General features: G+C 45.5%; 1 pseudogene; it reads right to left on the bottom strand.

Moving 5' to 3' along the window:
- Positions 1-4,801: 4,801 nt before the first annotated feature.
- LOC147109852 (uncharacterized) overlaps positions 4,802-20,787 on the bottom strand; it is a 156,759-nt pseudogene continuing 140,773 nt past the window's right edge.

Raw genomic sequence — 20,787 nt, 5'->3', positions numbered from 1 at the left:
GGGGTGTTGCTGGTTCTAGGGTTACTCCTTGTGGTGTGATCCTTCTTGTTGTTGGTTGAGGTGTTGTAATGCCGTGTACAATAGTCCATCTTATGATATTGTCCGTGCAGCTCAGGATATATCCTCCCCCTACTTGACCCAACACCTGCCAGTGTCTATTACATCTTACCATATTGCTGGTACCTGTCATTCTACAGGGTCCGCATGGTCGTTGATCCAAGTTCACCCAGATACCGTTACACCTGTAACATCCTTTTCCTGTTTTTCACACTCGTAACTGTGTGATATAATGAAGTTCCTTGTGGAGTCTCCACTAGGGGATCTTAACTTGCAGTCCATTTCTTTCAGCCCGTTATTTGGGCTTATAAGTGTTGTCATCAGAGTAGTTATAATAATCCATCTCACTGGATCCACGTTTATCTGTAATTTAAACAGAGGTCTGGTCGTCTTCCGAGCTCTTTCCCCTAGAGGAGAGGGTAGAATGGGGGTCTTTAGTGTTAAATGGTTTCACCTGGGTCCAGTGCTTCCATCGCATACCCGTCGGTTCCTGTAGACAAACACACGTATCACTTGTCATTAATCCAGTATATGGCCCCATCCAACGGGGTTCCATTCCCTTTCTTCCGATAACTTGCGTCATTACTTGTTGACCTATTCTGGGCAACTCGTCTGGTTTAAGTCCAGCATTCTGCCTTTCTAGATCTTTAATCTGTTGTTGGTTCCTTACTTCTTTATTCAGTGCTTGTACCTCCTGATTTAGTTGTACTTAATCTATCTTGTACTGGTCCTGGTTCACTCACCCCTCCAGCCAAATCCTCTGGTAGTCTCATAGCTCGTCCTGTCATTAGTTCGCAGGGGGTCAGTCCAGTCGTTCGTCCTGGGGTGGCTTGCAGCCTCATTAGTATGCTGGGTAATAATTCCGACCATCCCTTCCCTGTTTCTTGGATGGCTTTTGTCAGCGCGTTTTTCAGTGTCCATTCTTTCTACCATCCCCGAGCTCTGGGGGTGATATGGTATGTGATATTTTTGTGTTACGTGTAACAGCTTACAAGTTTCATTATTTTACCGGTGAAATGAGTGCCGTTGTCTGAGTCAATTTGCAGAGGCACTCCCCAACGGGGTATAACCTCGGTAGCCAATATTAGTGCAACTGTTTTTGCAGAGCAATCTTGGGTGGCAAAAGCTTCCACCCACTTGGTAAATTGGTCAATTATTACCGGGCAATATTTCTTCCCCCGGTCCTGCTGGTAAAGTCAATTTGTAAGTTTTCCCAGGGTCCTTGGGGCCTGGGTTGGTTTGCTACTCTAACTCTACATCTCTGTCCTACATTATTCTTAGCGCATATTATACAGCGGTGGCAATATTTCGCTACTTCCCGACCCATCTTTGGCCACCACCAGTACTGTGTCAGTAGGTGCAACATGTTACTTCTGCCAGTATGTGTTACACCATGGTATAGCGCCATCAGTTGTTGTCTGCAACATTCCGGTGCCACCACCTGGTTACGGGGGCCCCATTTCCAGATTCCATCCTGTAGTCGAGCGCCCGCTTGTCTCCATCTCTCTTTTTCCTCTTTACTAGTATTTTCTTGTACCTCCATTATATTCACTTCCTGTACCCCACTGACTGTCATGACCATATTTATTTCGTTTTTAAACACATCCTTTGGTTGCATTTCTTCCGCAACTAATTTGGCGGCTAGATCTGCATACCTATTCCCTATAGGGGCCTGGTCCTGGGGTTCCTGTGAGTCCATATCCTCTATCTTTGTGTAGGCTTTTATTTTAATTACCGCTGCCTCTAAAGGTGCCTGTGCAGCCTTAACTAACCTTTCTATTAGTTTTCCATGTTTTACTACCTCTCCCGTCGAGGTCATGTACCCCCTTCTGGCCCATAGTGTCATATAATCATGCACCACTCCGAAGGCATAACGGCTGTCGGTATAAACATTTATCCGTTTGTTTTTTTGCTATTTCCAACGCTTTTATTAAAGCCACTAGTTCCGCTACCTGTGCTGACTTATCCCCATAAAGGGCTCCTTTTAACAGGGTCTTTCCTTCTTGATTTACTACTGCCCACCCTGTTCTGGGTTCTCCGTTGATATATTTTCGGGATCCATCTACATAGATGACCATATGGGGATTTTCTAGTGGGTCTTCCTTTACTCCACTCCCTATTTCTTCCTCCATTTTCATCTGACAACTGTGCTCTTCTCCTTCCGTTAATATGCCCGTGGCTGGATTAACCCCGGGATGTTTTTGTATTATCACAGTTCCATCCCTGGGGAGTAATATCGTTTCCCATTTAGCTTTCCTGCTATCCGATATCGTCCACAATTTTCCTGTGTTGAGTAGTCCCACTAACGTATGTTGATATGCAAAATTACCTTTCCCATCATCACTATTGGTTCGCTTACTCGCACCGCCCGGGTGGCGCAATCTATTGCAGCCACACATCGTGGCATCGCCTTCACTACTGGGTCTTTTTTTGCAGAGTAATACGCAACGGGTCTCTGTTTCCCTCCGTGATCTTGCATTACCACGGCTGAATCACTCTCATGATCTAAATCACAATATAGGTGGAAGGGTCGAGTGGGATCTGATAATCCTAGGGCAGGGGCTGTTATTAATTCCTGTTTAAGGGCCCGATATGCTTCCTCCTGCTCCGTCTCCCATTCTATCTTATCGGTGGTGGGTCTCCCCCTTTAACTAACTGTTGAATCGGCTCTGCTTTCCCTCCAAAGTCTGATATAAAATTCCTGCCGTAATTAAATAGTCCCAACACTTTCCTCACTCCCCGGACGGTCACTGGCCTTGGCTTGTCTTTTATGGCTGCCTTTTGTTCCTGCGGGAGTGCCTTATACCCCTGGCTAATTTCGTGTCCTAGATACTTTACTTTGGACAGTCCAACCTGTGCCCTTTGGGCTCAATTTAAAGCCAGCTTTGTTAAATGTCTGGAGGGTGGCTAGTAATGCTCCCATGTGTCCTTTGGCATCCTCTGATGCAATCATTATGTCATCGACATATTGGAGTAGGGCGCTCTGGTACTTTGATAGGTCTAACTCGTCTAAGGCTTGACTCAGTACACGGTGGAATATATTTGGACTATTATGGAACCCCTGTGGGACCCTGGTCCATGTATATTGTCTATCCCTGACGGTAAAGGCGAATTTCCCTTGTGATTCCTCTGCCAATGGTATGGACCAGAACCTGTTTGCTATATCCAAGACTGTAAATATTTTAAGGGCTGGTTTCAGACCATTAAATATCTTATTCAATATGGTTTACACAAATTTACACCAACCAGAATTTCACCGTGGCCACAATGAAAGCCTGGTTTTAATAGGTTAATTAACCTCATAACTCCAATCCAATCCAGATCAATTTTTTATAAACTAACCAGTATCACTTGGAAAAGAAAGAAACCATAGTCACATTAACAAGGAAACAATTACCCATGCCTTGTAAACATTCAAATTAATTTTCTTCCAGGCAAATTGGCAACTGTAACTTCAAGACTGAAGCTTATCTTTTGTAAAACAATTAACAAACTTAAAACAACACACGCTTGTCCATCCTTCAAGACAAGTCTTCAACGGGTTAAACAGCTTTTAGCTCTCTGTACCAAAGAGTGGGTGGAGCTAAAACACACTGGACATTTTTTTAAAGACAGGCTTTCAGACAAACGGAATACTGTAACTTCTTAAACATCCATAGTCAGGAAAACTTTCACACAAACTGAGATCCCAGTATTTTTTAAGGTTCCTTTCACTCAGCAATCTTGTGTTTTATTTGTTTCAGCACAGACGTTAAGAACTTCCGTGTCGGTAAAACTTTAGGTTTCTCTTTCTAAATCCTCCCAATCGATCTCCTATCATTCCTTCCACTATGCACTGACCTTGTCTTCATTACAGCAGCACACTTGGTGCCTACCTTTTTTAACTGTTCCACTAACTCCTCTTTTTCCCTCTCCCGTGTGGCCCCAATCTTACACATTTTTCAGGTGGCCCTGACAAAGAACCACTACAGTTTTCTCCTCCTTATTCTTGCTCTCCTTACTCCACCATTCTTTCTGTCAGTCGGGAACCCATTCAGGATCCCACCTTCCTTTCCCATTCTTTTTATTACCTTGTCATCATATCCCTTTTTTTTTTAACCATCTTTTCCTTAACTTTCTCATACTTATCGTGCACAAATTCATACGGCAAGTTACGTTACGCCGTCCTGTTTGTCCGTCGATTTCTTTCCCAGGCATTTTCTAGCCGCTCGGGAATTTCCGTGAGGTTTTCTCACTTCCCCGGGGTCTTTTTACCCCGCCCCTATCAGAATTTCCGTTATCCGATACTATCGCGTACAAATTCATACGGCAAGTTACCTTATGACCTACTGTTGTCCGTCGATACCTAGCGCATACAAATTCATACGGGAGTTTAGATCTTTTGGCGTCCTTTTTGTTCGCCATCCTTTTAGGGTGGATTTGCTAGTTTCCTCCCTCGTTTCCTACCTCCGGGACTCCCCCGGACCTTCAGGGACCTTTCCCTGCTTACGCGGTTTTAACTCCGCCTAGATTGGATTTTCCCTATATCCAATCCTATATAACCCGAGCTCCTCAACTTATTCAGACATTATCATTTCTATAATTTCCTAGCATGCACCCAAGTTGCTTTACTCATGTATCCCGACTCCGCCTCTGATTCGTTGGATCTCCGGCCCTGAGCTTCGATGCGAGGAGACAATGTCTCTACTCAGCCCATCCGGTAGATCCTGCCGACTACGCCAAGTTGTAAGGGTAAACCGGGAGAGCTTCTTCTCCCCTAGACGGACCCTGTGATATAAAGGGTCGACGTCCGCCTTATTCCCAATCAATCACTCGGAGTCCGGAGGTGCGTTCAGTAAAACAACTTTATTTACAAGTCGACAGGGAAGACACCCATCCTGGGATGAATGTTCCCGATCGTTGAAAATCTCCTGCCTTATATACAGGCTTTGTTCTGAGTCGTGGCTACTGTTTACAATTAGGTGCATTACACGTATACATTTCTTTCATCACACAGTTGGCTTCGGGTGCAAATTCTTGTGACCTGTGTGCATTGGTCTTGTGACCCCATACGTTATCTCTCAATACATTCCTGTTAGTGATTCACGGTTTGTGCACTTTGGCCACGACTACACCAGACTTTCCTTCTGGACATTGTTCATACCAATTCCTTATATGGTTGGAGATATGCTCTGTTCCTTAATCCCCTCATCTTAGCCCTTTTTTAACCTTTTCACAGCCTCTCTCCTGTGTGGATCCACTGGTGTGTATGGAGGTCCCCTGCCTGTGTGAAACTCTCCACATTCAGTACATTTATACGGCCTCTCTCCTGTGTGGATCCGCTGGTGTGTATGGAGGTCCCAACACTGTAAAACTCTCTCCACATTCAGCACATTTATACGGCCTCTCTCCTGTGTGGATCCACTGGTGTGTATGGAGGTTCCCTGCCTGTGTGAAACTCTCCACATTCAGTACATTTATACGGCCTCCTGTGTGGATCCACTGGTGTGTATGGAGGTTCCCTGCCTGTGGGAAACTGCCTCCACATTCAGTACATTTATACGGCCTCTCTCCTGTGTGGATCCGCTGGTGTCTCTGGAGGTTCCCTGCCTGTGTGAAACTCTCGCCACATTCAGTACATTTATACGGCCTCTCTCCTGTGTGGATCCGCTGGTGTGTATGCAGGTTCCCTGCCTGTGTGAAACTCTCTCCACATTCAATACATTTATACGGCCTCTCTCCTGTGTGGGTCCACTGGTGTGTATGGAGGTTCCCTGCCTGTGTGAAACTCTTTCCACATTCAGTACATTTATACGGCCTCTCTCCAGTGTGGATCCACTGGTGTGTATGCAGGTTCCCTGCCTGTGTGAAACTCTTTCCACATTCAGTACATTTATATGGCCTCACTCCTGTGTGGATCCGCTGGTGTGTATGGAGGTTCCCTGACACCGTGAAACTCTTTCCACATTCAGTACATTTATACGGCCTCTCTCCTGTGTGGATCCACTGGTGTGTATGGAGGTTCCCTGACACTGTGAAACTCTTTCCACATTCAGTACATTTATACGGCCTCTCTCCTGTGTGGATCCACTGGTGTGTATGGAGGTTCCCTGCCTGTGTGAAACTCTCTCCGCATTCAGTACATTTATACGGCCTCTCTCCTGTGTGGATCCGCTGGTGTGTATGGAGGTTCCCTGCCTGTGTGAAACTCTTTCCACATTCAGTACATTTATACGGCCTCTCTCCTGTGTGGATCCGCTGGTGTGTATGGAGGTTCCCTGCCTGTGTGAAACTCTTTCCACATTCAGTACATTTATACGGCCTCTCTCCTGTGTGGATCCGCTGGTGTCTCTGGAGGTTCCCTGACACTGTGAAACTCTTTCCACATTCAGTACATTTATACGGCCTCTCTCCTGTGTGGATCCACTGGTGTCTCTGGAGGTTCCCTGCCTCTGTGAAACTCTCTCCACATTCAGTACATTTATACGGCCTCTCTCCTGTGTGGATACGCTGGCGTAGGTGAAGATCACCTGATTTTATAAATTCTCTCCTCTGGACAGAGAGTGTGAATGATCCCTGCCCACTTTCGCGTTGTCAAAGATATTTTGTGCTGGGAGGCGAAGATTGTCCTGCTGAAATTTGTCCACAGGATTCAGGATGTCTCCTGATGTGCTTCTGAAGAAACTCTGCAGTGGTAAAAGCAACATTGCAATGAGGGCAAGGATGAGACTCATCTCGGTGCACTTGGTGAGCTGCTGGAGAAGGAAGAAAGAGAAATTGTCAGTGTAATGAAAGATCTAGAAGTTTCTTTTGGAAGTACAATTCGTGGTTATATCAATGTTAACGCAGGGGTCTTGGGGCGCTACCGGTGAATTTCGGCCGCGGGGCGCGACTCAATTTTCCCCCTTGGGCTTTGCTTCCTATCGGTGAAAGCTTCCTCATTCTTTGAATGAAGCTCAATCGGCCAATCCAGTTAGAAAAGTCCCTCTAAACCATCAGGCAAATCACTCTCGGGGTCAGTGCCACTTCTCAACTTTGCCCTTTCAGTTATGTCATCATCTCCACACAACCTTCCCAAACCATGCTGACTCCCAACTTAATTCTGGCTGCATCGTCAATTCTTTGGAGATGGCCACTGCTTGACATTCATAAGTTTGAATGTTAGCTGCCGCTTGTCAGCCCAAGCCTGGATGTTGTCCAGGTCCTGCTGTAGGCTGGTATAGGATGCTTTAATATCTTAGACAAGGAGCTGCTATTCCCTGTAATCAGGGGCCATTAGTTTATGATTACTGAAAGTCCTATAATATTTCATTAGAAGATTCCAGAATTATTATCAATAGTTTGGGGATCATATTTGTGATTGTTTTTCCTCAATGATAAAGAACAATCGGTGCCTGTTTGTGGGCAAACACAGGCCTGCACTCCTGCCCCACCACTCTGACATGCTGCATTGCTCCACCAATCCCCCGGCCTACCAAGGCCCCTATGCCATCACACCAAAACGCCCAATAAATTATTCCTGCCCTGAGGAAATGGATAGGTTACTTTGCACATACACAGGTAATTATCGTCACAAAGTTCCCTTTCTTCAGTGTAAACTTTTCTCTCTCTCTTTCTCAAACTGTGTCTTCTGCTTTCAGTCTCTTTGGTTGTTTCCTCATTTGCTGACCCCAAGATCTTTCCAGTACAGACAACTGTGGAATAAATCAAAAAGATTATGAACAAAAATTGAACCAATTAATTGTAATATTCTTGCATGTAAGGTTTGTTTCTGGTTGCACAGAAGATGCTGAAGACATTTACATAATAATGCAAGACACTGTGTTAATCTGATTTGAATGACTACGGTAGTGGTCACATTATCAACATAGAGCATCTCTTCCTCATTAAAACACCCTCAATTATTCAAAATAGAAATACTTTACTGAAATCCTTTATTCCAGGACAAATACCTTTACTGAATTCACTACGAGCTTCACTTTCACAAACCAAAGTACTCGTTTCTCTGTTGATCTTTTTAACTGGAGCTGTCTCTTCCATACCTGAGGCAGTGTCCTCAGTGAAGCCCCTGGAAACTTCAGCTTTATCCTCTTCTAAATGGGACGCCATCTGTGATGGAGCTTTTTGGTTCTGAAATGCAGAATGTGACGGTAAAACTGTCCCTCACCGCTCCTGAATTAAAGAATAGCTGCCTCAAGACTGCCTGTAATACTAAAGAGATTATGTACAAGTCAAAGTGTTTGTCTATTTTTCCTCTCCATTCGTTGTTGTAGCATATTTAATAAACAAACCTACCCAACTACCCGTTGGATAAATGCTGTCGCTCCCCAGTGTAGTCCTGAGCCACACAGGTCAGAACGTTCCCATGTTTGATTCTGTACTCCTGTGTTCAATTTGGTGATCTCAGCAAATGTGGTAAAATTAATACAATTAACCTCAGCACCCTTTTGCAAGGAAGGGAATAAAATTAACCAGGATTTCCACTGATTGCTAACTAATCATCACTTCTGGAAAGTGTTTGTGCGTATATACGAAACCAGATTCGATTTTCTCCGACAATGAAGAGCTGAACACATGAAGAACAGCCATTTAGCAATTGCCAAAAGGGCTGCAAAATAAGCCAGCCCAGACTAGGAAACATATCTACTCATGAATCATGCCTTCAGGAAAATGGGACAGGAGCAGATTTGACACATAGTTTTACTACTTCACCTTTGGTCTTCCCAAACTACGTGTGATCGCTAAAAGAGAGGTAATGTTTGACAATGCCTAAAAACGAACATTATATTCCGCCTGATGTACACAAGCAACTGGTAACAAATACCTTCATTCTGTGGAACATGGAGTTATGGAATCCATTATTAAGGAAGTGGTACAGGGCAATTAGAAAATCACAATATGATTGGGCAGAGTCAGCATGGTTTTCTGAAAGGGAAATAGTGTTTCACAAATTGATCCGAGTTTGTTGAGGATGTAACTGACAGGGTAGATAAAGGGGAACCAGTGGATGTAGTATATTAGGATTTTCAAAACGCTTTTGATAAGGTACCACATGAAAGGTTGTCCTAGAAGATAAGGGCTCATGGGGTTGGGGGTTAGGGTAAGGTTGGATAGAGGATTGGTTTAAAGGACAGAAAACAGTGAGTAGGAATAAATGGGTCATTTTCAGGGTGGCAGGCTGTTACTAATGGGGTGCCACCAGGATCAGTGCTGGGGCCTCTGCTATTTCCAATCTATATTAATGACTTAGATTAAGGGACCGAGTGTAATGTATCCAGGTTTGCTGATGATACAAAGCTAGGTGAGAAAGTAAGTTGTGAGGATGACATGGCGGCCGGGATATTGCTTACCTCGGTGGGTCCGGGGTGGGTGATGTCAGTGGCTAGCTCCATCCCGCTCTGGAAAATGAATTTGCATTGATGGGGCTTGTTAAGCCCGCCCAGCGTTTTTCCCGGACCAATTAGAGGAAGCGGGTCTAGTGACATCATTCATGAAGTGTCATCAGCCAGTTTCTTTAAAGGGACCATGGCCAACTTTCTTTTGACATTTGTGCTGTCAGTGTTCTACAGCATTGAAGTGCTGCAAACGCTGACAATCACTGCACAGAGGGGCAGGGCTGCACCCAGGCTCTCCCATGTCTCCCTCCATATACTTACGGAGTCAGAGCATGCAGGGAGGTCCTCTTCCCTTCGGATGGGCGGAAGACACCTCCCCAGGAGAACAAAACAGCCTGGTTGCACATTGCACAGGAGGGCACAAGCAGGGATGTGGTCAGGAGGACCTGGGTGCTGTGGCGCAAACATTTCAATGATCTCATTAGATCATGAAACGTTAGTACAAAGCCACTCTCAACCTCATCCCGCTGTACCTCTCAACACATCCCCATCACTCTGCCTTCCCTACCCTACTCCTGCACATCCTTACACCAACTTACCTTGCACCTCCACCCATCCCTCTCTATCTACATTATCACATCCCCATCTCACTAGCCACCCCTCACACTCACCCTCATCCTAGTGCAATCATATCAACTAACAACACACAAGGGTAGCCACTTGGGTGTTTTATCCAATGTTCATGTAAAGTTCCTGTTAATGTGCTGTCAAACATTGAAACATTTATTTTCAACACTTTCCGTTCTTGGACAAATTTGTGTGCATCTTTGGAAGTGTCTCAGTGAGTTCCAGTGAATAGTGGGACATAACGGTCACCAAAATGAAGTTGGATCTTTCTGCAGCCCTGCGTCACCGGATATGTTGCCCCTCGAATCTAGTTCCCAACATGAGAAATGCAAATCTTGACTATAACCACTGGAAAATCTAGGAACCTTCAGATGTTAGTATTGCAATTCTTGATTACAACGACAGGAAGAGGAACCTTGAAATGTTAGTACAGCAGCAGTGACCAAGGGGTTTTGTCTTCATGAACCAGCTAGATCCATATTATGGAGCCTCATGAGCAACATATAAAATTTATATCCATGTTTTGATTAATTTGCAGATATTTGAAGCTGCTGATATTCACAGCTTTTGGGATGCTGGTGGAGGATTTATCCACCAACAGCGCTAAAAGGCCTTTCCAAATCTCCTGGCCATGAATTTCAAGGACAAGTAAGCAACCAAGAGAACTGTGCACAGTTTGGGTCTCCTTATCTGAGGAAGGACATTCTTGCCTTAGAGGTGGTGCAACGAAGGTTCACTAGATTGATCCCTGGGATGAGAGGGTTGTCCTGTGAGGAGAGATTGAGGAGATTGGGCCGATACTCCCTGGAGTTTAGAAGAATGAGAGGTGATCTCATTGAAACATATAAGATTCTGAGGGGGATTGACAGGGTAAGTGCTGAGAGACTGTTTCCCCTGGCTGGAGAGTCTAGAACTAGGGGGCATAGTCTCAGGATAAGGGGTCAGCCATTTAAGACTGAGATGAGGAGGAATTTCTTCACTAAGAGGTTTGTGAATCTTTGGAATTCTCTGCCCCAAAGGGCTGTGGATGCTCAGTCGTTGAGTATATTCAAGGCTGAGCTAGATAGACTTTTGGACTCTAGGGGACTCGAGGGATATGGGGCCGGGCGGGAGAGTGGAGATGAGCCAAAGATCAGCCATGATCTTATTGAATGGCGGAGCAGGCTCGAAGGGCCATATGGCCGACTCCTGCTCCTAATTCTTATCTTATGTAAGAAATATAAATACAAATAGAACCAAGTTGCCAGGGACCATGGGACGCAAATTGGGAAGTCATGTAGCAAAATTAAAAAGAAAAATTGTTTTCTAGCAATCTGAGATAAAGACAGAAAATGCTGGAAGTGTGTAGCAGCTCAATTCGTGTCTGAAGGAGAAAGACTGGTTAATGTTTGGGTGGGAACTTGTATCGATATATCCTTCAGATGCTGACAGGCCTGCTGTGAATATCTAGCAGTTTGTTTCCATCTCGATTTATTAGTTTGATATGAATTTCTGTTTACTTTGAATTACCTTTCTGGTATTCTCGTTCTTAGTCTTCTTGGTATCTTCATTCTTAAAGAGAGGCTTAAAGAATCTCACCTCTTGGAGAGAAAGTAAGACATCACTGCTGATTGAGATAATCTCAGATTTCAGTTTATTATGTTAACAACATAACGATTCTAAAAATATCTAGTTTATTTAGGCTCCAAAAAAATCAATACATTATGCAGATAAAATTGGAAAAGAAAACTTACACAAGTAGAAGGGAAAATGTGATCAGACAATTTACTTAAATCTCCAGCTCTCCAAAACTTCAAAGTAACTGCCTCCTGACAAAAATCTGTACTAGCTGCTGGACAAACTGGTTATAATCAGGGTGTTAAAAAAGCACATTTAATACTTTAACAAAGAAAACACATTCAATTTACTTGGTGGGTTTTTCACAAGAAGTTTAGGCGTCCACTCCTCATCCGAGTCACAAGAAACATACACACGGGGTTGGTGCCCACTGCTAGGTCTTGACATGAACGCTGGATTTGGTACATTCAATCCTGTGAAAATTAAAATATTCCACTCATCTACAGTTGATAATTGCCTGTATTTAATTTGACTTAACTTACTAACATAAGGCATCTGTTGAATCGAACCATTTTAGAATAATATCAGGTAAGAGCAGCACAGAGGCTTTCCTTTCATCAATGGCATCTGGATTTAAATCCAGCCCAGACTGATCAGAGGAAAAGGAGCTTTTATGTTATGTTGGGGAGCTGGGAGCACAGCACTCAGGTCCATGCCCTCTAAGAGTCCTGTTCTCCCAGATTTTTATGCCACTGATCCCTATTGGACCCATTGGAGAGTCCAAAGGAAGATTTACATTTGTGACAGCTGACGGTCACTCTCAGTACCGAGGGAAAGGAAGGTCCTTGATGGCATCTGAGATGTAGAGCTTTCCTCCCTTATTCCAATATTTACTGCTTTTATCCTTCATTTAGTTTTAATGACAATCATTTAGTCGTTTTGCACAAAAAGTGGGGGGAAAGCCACACAGGTATAACAGGAGGTGTTCTGATAGTCAGGTGAGATCGGGATCAGCTGCGCTGTCCCCATATCACAAGCCTACATACACTCAGACAGGATTTTTTCAAGGCAAGTAAATTAATATTCAGCGAATCACAGGTTGGGGGTGCTGCATTTCCTGATATGTGTTCCTGATGTGTGCCAGCAGCGGTGAAATGTAAAATCCCAACCAAAATGTCTAACCACATATGAGGAGAACATCCACTTGGGTGTAATATTGGAAGAATTGTATGGCAGTACGAATCAGAGTGTTCAGGAGAGGAAGGGAGAAATGTTGAAAGCAAGAAAATAATTGATTTTGTACAAACCTACTGCAAGCATGGTTTCATAGTTCTGCTGCACTTTCTTATAACGGATGTCGACCCATTCACTTAGCTCTGTCCAATCGTCTTTGGAAAGATAAACGGCAATGTCTTTCAGCTTCTCCAGAATCTGGAGACATAAAATGAATGTAATTTCTGATACATCTGGGCATTTTATCTGTAATCTTCACAAACTACAATTGTAAGATTAGCTACCCTGTCAGATCTGCCAATATTTAAAAGAATATCCTCCACACCACTTGAATGGGTCGGCACAGCCAGCCTTTATTGGGAGCCATCAATATCGTGGCAGCATGATGTTGGAATGTCTTGAAGGAAAGTTGTCTCAAGACCTTCTACAATCAGTGTTGGTGCTACCATGCTCCAAAGGACGTCTGGGAAGGCAAAACAAAATGGCTAAAAATGCTCCCACACACCATCCCCTTTCTAAATTATTCTTCCTCACCTTCTTTATGCTCACATGCAACATTCCAGAGCCAATTGTACACAAAAACCTTACAGCAGGTTTTTCGGTACTGCTGTTTTTGAGCCAGTTGTTCAAGGACACCCATAGTGAATGCCTCCGATTCCTCCCCCTCAGTGTGACTTTATCCACAGTCACCCGAACGTCATAGTCGAGATCAGTCTGGTAACTTCAAGGTACACAGCAAAAGACCTTTCAGCAAGCTTCACCATGTTGTTAACTATGGTAGATCTACTCTTTTAACCTCATTTTCCCCACTTTCTCCATTCAATTAATATCGATACAACCTAAGAATCTATCCACTTTTAAATACCTGAATTAAATCTGCATCAATGGCCTCCTGTGGTAGTGCATTTCACATTCACACAATATTTTGCTTTAAGATTATTTTCCTGGATTGAATTTTCAACAGCTTAGTTCTAATTTTAATTTGATGTCGCTTGATTACAGAATTCACTATTAGAAAAATCACTCTTGGAAATCAGCTACCTTGTCAATTCCCTTTTTAAGTTTTACTCAGGATGTGGTCAATGCTAACAAGACCATCTTTAATGCCCATCCCTAGTTGCCTTGAGAAGATGGTGCTGGATTTTCTTTTTAAACAGCTCGATCAGATCACTTCTCATGTTTTGGGAGGTTTGCTCAGTCTCTGATCAGACCTAAGGTGCTAACTGGAATAGGAAAGGCAAATCCACAGCAGTACTTTCAGTTAAATTGTAACTACAAGACTCGGATAAACCTGGTAAAAGAGAAGTTCAAATCTAAAGACACAGAAAGAATTAACAGTGTCAATGAGGTGAGACGGGAGGAGGCTCGAGTGGAGCATAAACACCGGCATGGGCTGGCTGGGCCGAATGGCCTGGTTCTGTGCTGTATATCCCATGTAATCCTCTGTTACAGAGTAAAGCTCTCATCAAATACCTCCAGGGCAGGTACAGTGGGTTAGAAACAAAGTAAAGCTCTCTCTACACTGTCCACCAAACAGTCCCAGGGCAGGTACAGAACAGGTTAGATACAGAGTAAAGCTCCCTCTACACTGTCCCATCAAACAGTCCCAGGGCAGGTTCAGCACGGGTTAGATACAGAGTAAAGCTCCCGCTACACTGCCCCATCAAACACTCCCAGGGCAGGTACAGCACGGGTTAGGTACAGAGTAAAGCTCCCTCGACACTGTCCCATCAAACACTCCCAGGGCAGGTACAGCACGGGTTAGATACAGAGTAAAGCTCCCTCTACACTGCCCCATCAAACAGTCCCAGGGCAGGTTCAGCACGGGTTAGATAGAGAGTAAAGCTCCCGCTACACTGCCCCATCAAACACTCCCAGGGCAGGTACAGCACGGGTTAGGTACAGAGTAAAGCTCCCTCAACACTGTCCCATCAAACACTCCCAGGGCAGGTACAGCACGGGTTAGATACAGAGTAAAGCTACCTCTACACTGTCCCACCAAACACTCCCAGGGCAGGTACAGCACGGGTTAGGTACAGAGTAAAGCTCCCTCTACACTGTCGCATCAAACACTCCCAGGGCAGGTACAGCACAGGTTAGATACAGAGTAAAGCTCCCTCTACACTGTCCCATCAAACACTCCCAGGGCAGGTACAGCACAGGTTAGATGCAGATTAAAGCTCCCTCTACACTGTCCCACCAAACACTCCCAGGGCAGGTACAGCACGGGTTAGGTACAGAGTAAAGCTCCCTCTACACTGTCCTACCAAACACTCCCAGGGCAGGTACAGCACGGGTTAGGTACAGAGTAAAGTTCCCTCAACACTGTCCCTTCAAACACTCCCAGGGCAACTACAGCACGGGTTACATACAGAGTAAAGTTCCCTCTACACTGTCCCATCAAACACTCCCAGGGCAGGTACAGCACGGGTTAGATACAGAGGAAAGCTCCCTCTACACTGTCCCATCAAACACTCCCAGGGCAGGTACAGCACGGGGTTAGATACAGAGTAAAGCTCCCTCTACACTGTCCCTTCAAACTGTCCCAGGGCAGGTACAGCACGGTTAGATACAGAGTAAAGCTCCCTCTACACTGTCCCATCAAATACTCCCAGGGCAGGTACAGCACGGGTTAGATATAGAGTAAAGCTCCCTCTACACTGTCCCATCAAATACTCCCAGGGCAGGTTCAGCACGGGTTAGATACAAAGTAAAACTCCCTCTACACTATCCCATCAAATACTCCCAGGGCAGGTACAGCACGGGTTAGATACAGAGTAAAACTCCCTCAACACTGTCACTTCAAACAATCCCAGGGCAGGTACAGCACGGGTTAGATACAGAGTAAAGCTCCCTCTACACTGTCCCATCAAACACTCCCAGGGCAGGTACAGCACGGGTTAGATATAGAGTAAAGCTCCCTCTACCCCATTAAACACTCCCAGGGCAGGTACAGCATGGGTTAGATACAGAGTAAAGCTTCCTCTACACTGTCCCATCAAACACTCCCAGGGCAGGTACAGCACGGGTTAGATACAGAGTAAAGCTCCCTCTACACTGTCCCATCAAACACTCCCAGGGCAGGTACAGCACGGGTTAGATACAGAGTAAAGCTCCCTCTACACTGTCCCATCAAACACTCCCAGGGCAGGTACAGCACAGGTTAGATACAGAGTAAAGCTCCCTCTACACTGTCCCATCAAACACTCCCAGGGCAGGTACAGCACGGGTTAGATACAGAGTAAAGCTCCCTCTACACTGTCCCAGCAAACAGTCCCAGGGCAGGTACAGCACGGGGTAGATACAGACACTGACATCCCACTGATGGGCCGTAACCAGGGGCGGGGCCCTGTCTCCAGGTGACATCACACGGGAGCCAGGGGCCAATCACACAGCAGCAAGGAGCGATGTCACAAAGTGGCCGGAGCCCCTCCCACTCGAGGTGTCACAGGGTCACATTGATCAGGCTCTGCTCCTGGTGTGCAGTATCACTGGGCATGAACACAGGGTATACAATCAGTCCCGTCTCCAGGAATGAACCGGGGTCCTGCCCTACATCTCTCCCGAGTTTTATTTCCATTGGTGCAAAATGAGTGGCTGATTCACAATCTCCTGGTTTGTACCATAGCACCTACAATAAGTCAAATTCTACCCCAGTGTTTCTTTTCCTCTCTACGTATCTGCTCCCTCACAGTCTCTGCCTCGCTCTCTCTCCGCAGTGAGGGATATGTCTGGGGCTGGGATCATACTGTGCGGAAATGATCAGAATATCAGTTAGCCTCTCTTCCCGCTCCCACATCGTTACCTCTGGTGTCCCCCAAGGATCTATCCTTGGCCCCCTCCTATTTCTCATCTACATGTTGCCCCTTGGCTGTTACGTCCGTGAATAATTGAGACACGGACAGCAGGAGTGAACAAACTAAGCCTTTACTGGTGGAAGTCAATAGTGAAACTAAAAACACAGAGGCTCACTAGCGCCTTTGATACAGGGGTGGTCACTGCCGGTACTGCAGTCCGAGACCAGTTATTCTCTTAAAAGGTACGTACGCAACAATTCCTCCCCTTTTAGATAAACAGTACATAACATTCATTTAACAACTAAATGATAACTAATTACAATCACAATTACTGTTGCTAGATACATTGGTTAAGTTTAAGCAATTATAAGTTCAGTCTTTGAGGAGGCTTCCTGATTCTGTCTGGATAACGCCTCTTTGGGGTATCAGGTTCTTCTGGCAATGTTGAGTCGGGATCAATGTCGTTGTTTGGTTCATCTGCTTCCAATATTACCGGTTCTGCGGTAGCTGCAATTGGAACGTCGATTTCATTACCAGGTGTATCAGATCGTGGTGTGGAGTTGACGTTTTCCAGTGACTCTAGAATCTGGTCAGCATGGCGTCTTACAATGCTCTCCCCAACGTCCACGGTATACATGAGAGGTCCTTGTCGTGTACAAATCGTTCCTGGCTGCCATTTCTCAGTGCGGTAGTCCCGGGCCAAAACTGGTTGACCTATCTTAAAACTCCTGGTCGGCCTTTCATTCATATTCTGAAACTGCCTGTTCTCCACATCTCTTCGGACGTTTGGCTTAACCAAATCCAAGCGGCATCGTAGTCTTCGATTGAAGAACATCATGGCTGGAGTTTGGTTGGTAACCGCATGTGTCGCATTCCGGTAGGCAAACAAGAAGTTGTCCACCTTGTGTTGTAGGGGTATATCTTCATTACACATTGCCTTGATAGCCTTCTTGAATGTTTGGACAAACCTCTCGGCCAATCCATTAGTGGCTGGATGATATGGGGCAGATGTGTAATGCTTAACACCATTGTTCTTTAAGAACCTCCGGAACTCTTCAGACACAAACTGTGGTCCATTGTCAGAGCAAATCTGTTCAGGCAGCCCATTCCTGGCGAAAAAGGTTCGTAAAACTGTGATAGTTTTTTCCGTGGTGGTTGAGGACATTTTTATTACCTCTGGCCACTTTGAATGTGCATCCACCGCAATTAAAAACATTGAGTCCATGAAGGGACCAGCAAAATCAATGTGCACCCTTTGCCATGGAGATGAGGGCCACTCCCATGGATGCCGAGGAGCTTGTGGTGGGGCATTTTGGACCTTCTGGCATCCTGCACAGCCCTTGGTCATCTCTTCGATTTCTCTATCGATTCCCGGCCACCACACAAACGCTCTGGCTAAGTTCTTCATTTTTACCCCACCCAGATGACCCTCATGAAGCTCATTGAGCACTCTATCCGTCAACTTAGGTGGAATTACTACTCTGGATCCACACATAAAGGTTCCTCTGCACACTGACAGCTGTTCTCTTCTCGGAGAGAATGCTGGCAGCAGTGGTTCGCCATGTGCTGGCCATCCCTTCACCATTAAATCATAGACCCGTGATAGTGTCGGGTCATTCCGTGTTTCCTTTTCTATGTTTGCATTCGTCACAGGGAGACATTCGACTATGGTCGAGTGGAATAACTCCATTGGATCCACTGCAAGGTCTTCTTCTTCCACCGTCGACAACGGTAGACGTGACAATCCATCAGCATTTCCATGCTGTTTAGTTCCTTTGTACTCGATGTCATATTGGTGTGCCCCTAGGAAAAGGGACCATCTCTGCAGCAGTTGTGCTGTCATTATCGGTACGCCCTTCTGAGGGTTCAAAATGGAGACAAGAGGTTGATGATCGGTTAGTAGAGTAAATTTTTGACCGTGCAGGTAGTGATTGAACTTCTTCACCCCCCACACTAGGCTGAAGGCCTCACTGTCAATCTGGGCGTAGTTACGCTCGGCAGAAGTTAACGAGCGTGACGCAAAAGCTATCGGCCTCTCTAAACCATCAAGGAATTTATGTGACAGTACCGCCCCAATGCCGTAGGGAGACGCATCACACGCCAGCCTGATTGGGAGTGCTGGGTTGTAGTGAGCCAATACTTCCCTTGAAGTGATTAAGTCCTTACTCTTCTGAAAAGCACGCTTACAATCATCGCTCCATTTCCATGCTACCCCCATTCGTAGCAGGGCGTTCAGTGGGTGCAGAATTGTCGACAAATTCGGCAAAAACTTATGATAGTAATTCACCAATCCGAGGAATGACCTCAGTTGTGACACATTTTCAGGCGCTGGGGCCTTAACAACCGCTTCAATTTTGTCAGGGGACTTATGTAACCCCTCTTCATCAATCACATGGCCACAATACGATATCTGTTTCTTAAAAAATTCGCACTTGGGGCGGTTGGCTCGCAGCCCATGTTCCCGTAGTCTAGTGAGCACCTGTTCTAGGTTGTTAAGGTGTTCACTGTCATCTTCACCTGTTACAAGGATGTTGTCCAAGTAACACTGAGTCTCCGGAATCCCTTGCAGGACTTGTTCCATCGCTCTTTGCCATATCGCCGGAGCCGATGCTACTCCGAATAGCAATCGATGATACTGGTAAAGACCTTTGTGAGTGTTTATCGTGAGATACTTCCTAGAGGACTCTTCAACCTCCATCTGCAAATATGCTTGTGCTAAGTCAATTTTTGTAAAACACTTCCCTCCGGACAGTGAGGCGAAGATGTCTTCTATCCTTGGAAGAGGATATTGTACTGTGTGAAGGACTGGGTTCACCGTCACCTTGAAATCCCCACAGATGCGAATCTTCCTTGGCTCCCCGGACTTATTGCTTAACGTTTTCTTCATGACAGGAACGATGGGTGTCGCCCACTCGCTCCAGTCGACCTTAGACAACACGCCCGCCTTCTCCAGATTCTCCAGCTCTGCCTCGACGGCTGGGCGAATTGCATATGGTACCGGTCTTGCTTTGAAAAACTTGGGAACTGCATTCTCTTCTATTTTTATCGAGGTGGTTACGCCTTTAAGCGTGCCCAGTTCTTGTTGAAATACCTCTTTGGCGTTAGCTAAGATTGTTGACAACCGTCCAGGAGTGACGTCTTCATCTTTTTTACCGTCCACCGTCATTGCATGAATGGAGTGCCAATCTAAGTTTATCTTCCTGATCCATTCCCGTCCCAATAACGGTAGTCCACCATTTGGCAGTATGTAGAGATACAATTTCCATATTTTCTTGCCGTTGTATTCGACAGGCACCCTCATTTTTCCTCTGGGGTATACTTTTTGCCCCGTATACATCGTCAAGACGATGGATGTCTCTCTCAAGGGTATGTGTGAAAATAGCCGCTCGTAGTCTCGTCGATTCATGACGGTTAGCGCTGATCCTGTATCCAATTCCATTTTAACTTGGGACCCTGCTATCGTGAGGGTGACCCAAATGGTTCGGTGATCCTCTTTTGCGATTACATTGCGAAGTTTGAGACAGCTTAGTCTCCTGTTCCCGGATTCACTATCGCTCATCTGGTCTTCGGAACTACTGTCCGTCATCTTTTGTACTTTCTTGTACGGTTCCTTAGTAGCCTTTTTGTTGTCGCTGGTCTTCTTCCCAGACCTGCAAACTCGTGCAATGTGTCCCATCTTCCCGCATTGCCTGCATATTTTGTCTTTGGACCAGCAGTCCTTCTGGTCATGGTTAGTTCTGCCGCAGCGATAACATTTTGCAAATCCCCGTGTCATTTCGTGGGTGCCGTATTCCTGTGGTTTTTGTTGAATTTCTGCAGCTCCCCTGGCTGCTGCTTCATACGATACTGCCACGCTGAAAGCCTTATCTAGCGTCAGCTCTTTCTCTGAGAGTAACTTCTTCTGTGTTCCTTCACTCAGGAGTCCACAGACAAATTGTCCCGTAGGGTATCTGCCAGTCCTGCTCCGAACTGGCAGTGCTTTGATAGCTTGCGTAGTTCCGTAAGATACTCAGCATTGCTCTCATCTTTGTGCTGAGTTCTCCTGTGGAATTTAAATCTTTCTGCTATCAACAGCGGTGCAGGGTTTAAGTGTTCCTGTAGGACAGCAACAATTTCGTTAAAACTCTTTGCCTTCGGTTTGGCTGGAGTAATCAGGTCCCGCAATAGGCCGTACGTTCTAGCGCCCATTAAGTTTAGCAATA

Source organism: Somniosus microcephalus, chromosome 12, assembly GCF_052327205.1.
Source record: "Somniosus microcephalus isolate GS21.2 chromosome 12, FLI_Smic_1.0, whole genome shotgun sequence".
Taxonomy (NCBI): domain Eukaryota; kingdom Metazoa; phylum Chordata; class Chondrichthyes; order Squaliformes; family Somniosidae; genus Somniosus; species Somniosus microcephalus.
The sequence above is the reverse complement of the archived record's forward strand: the minus strand, read 5'-3'. Positions and strand labels throughout refer to the sequence as shown.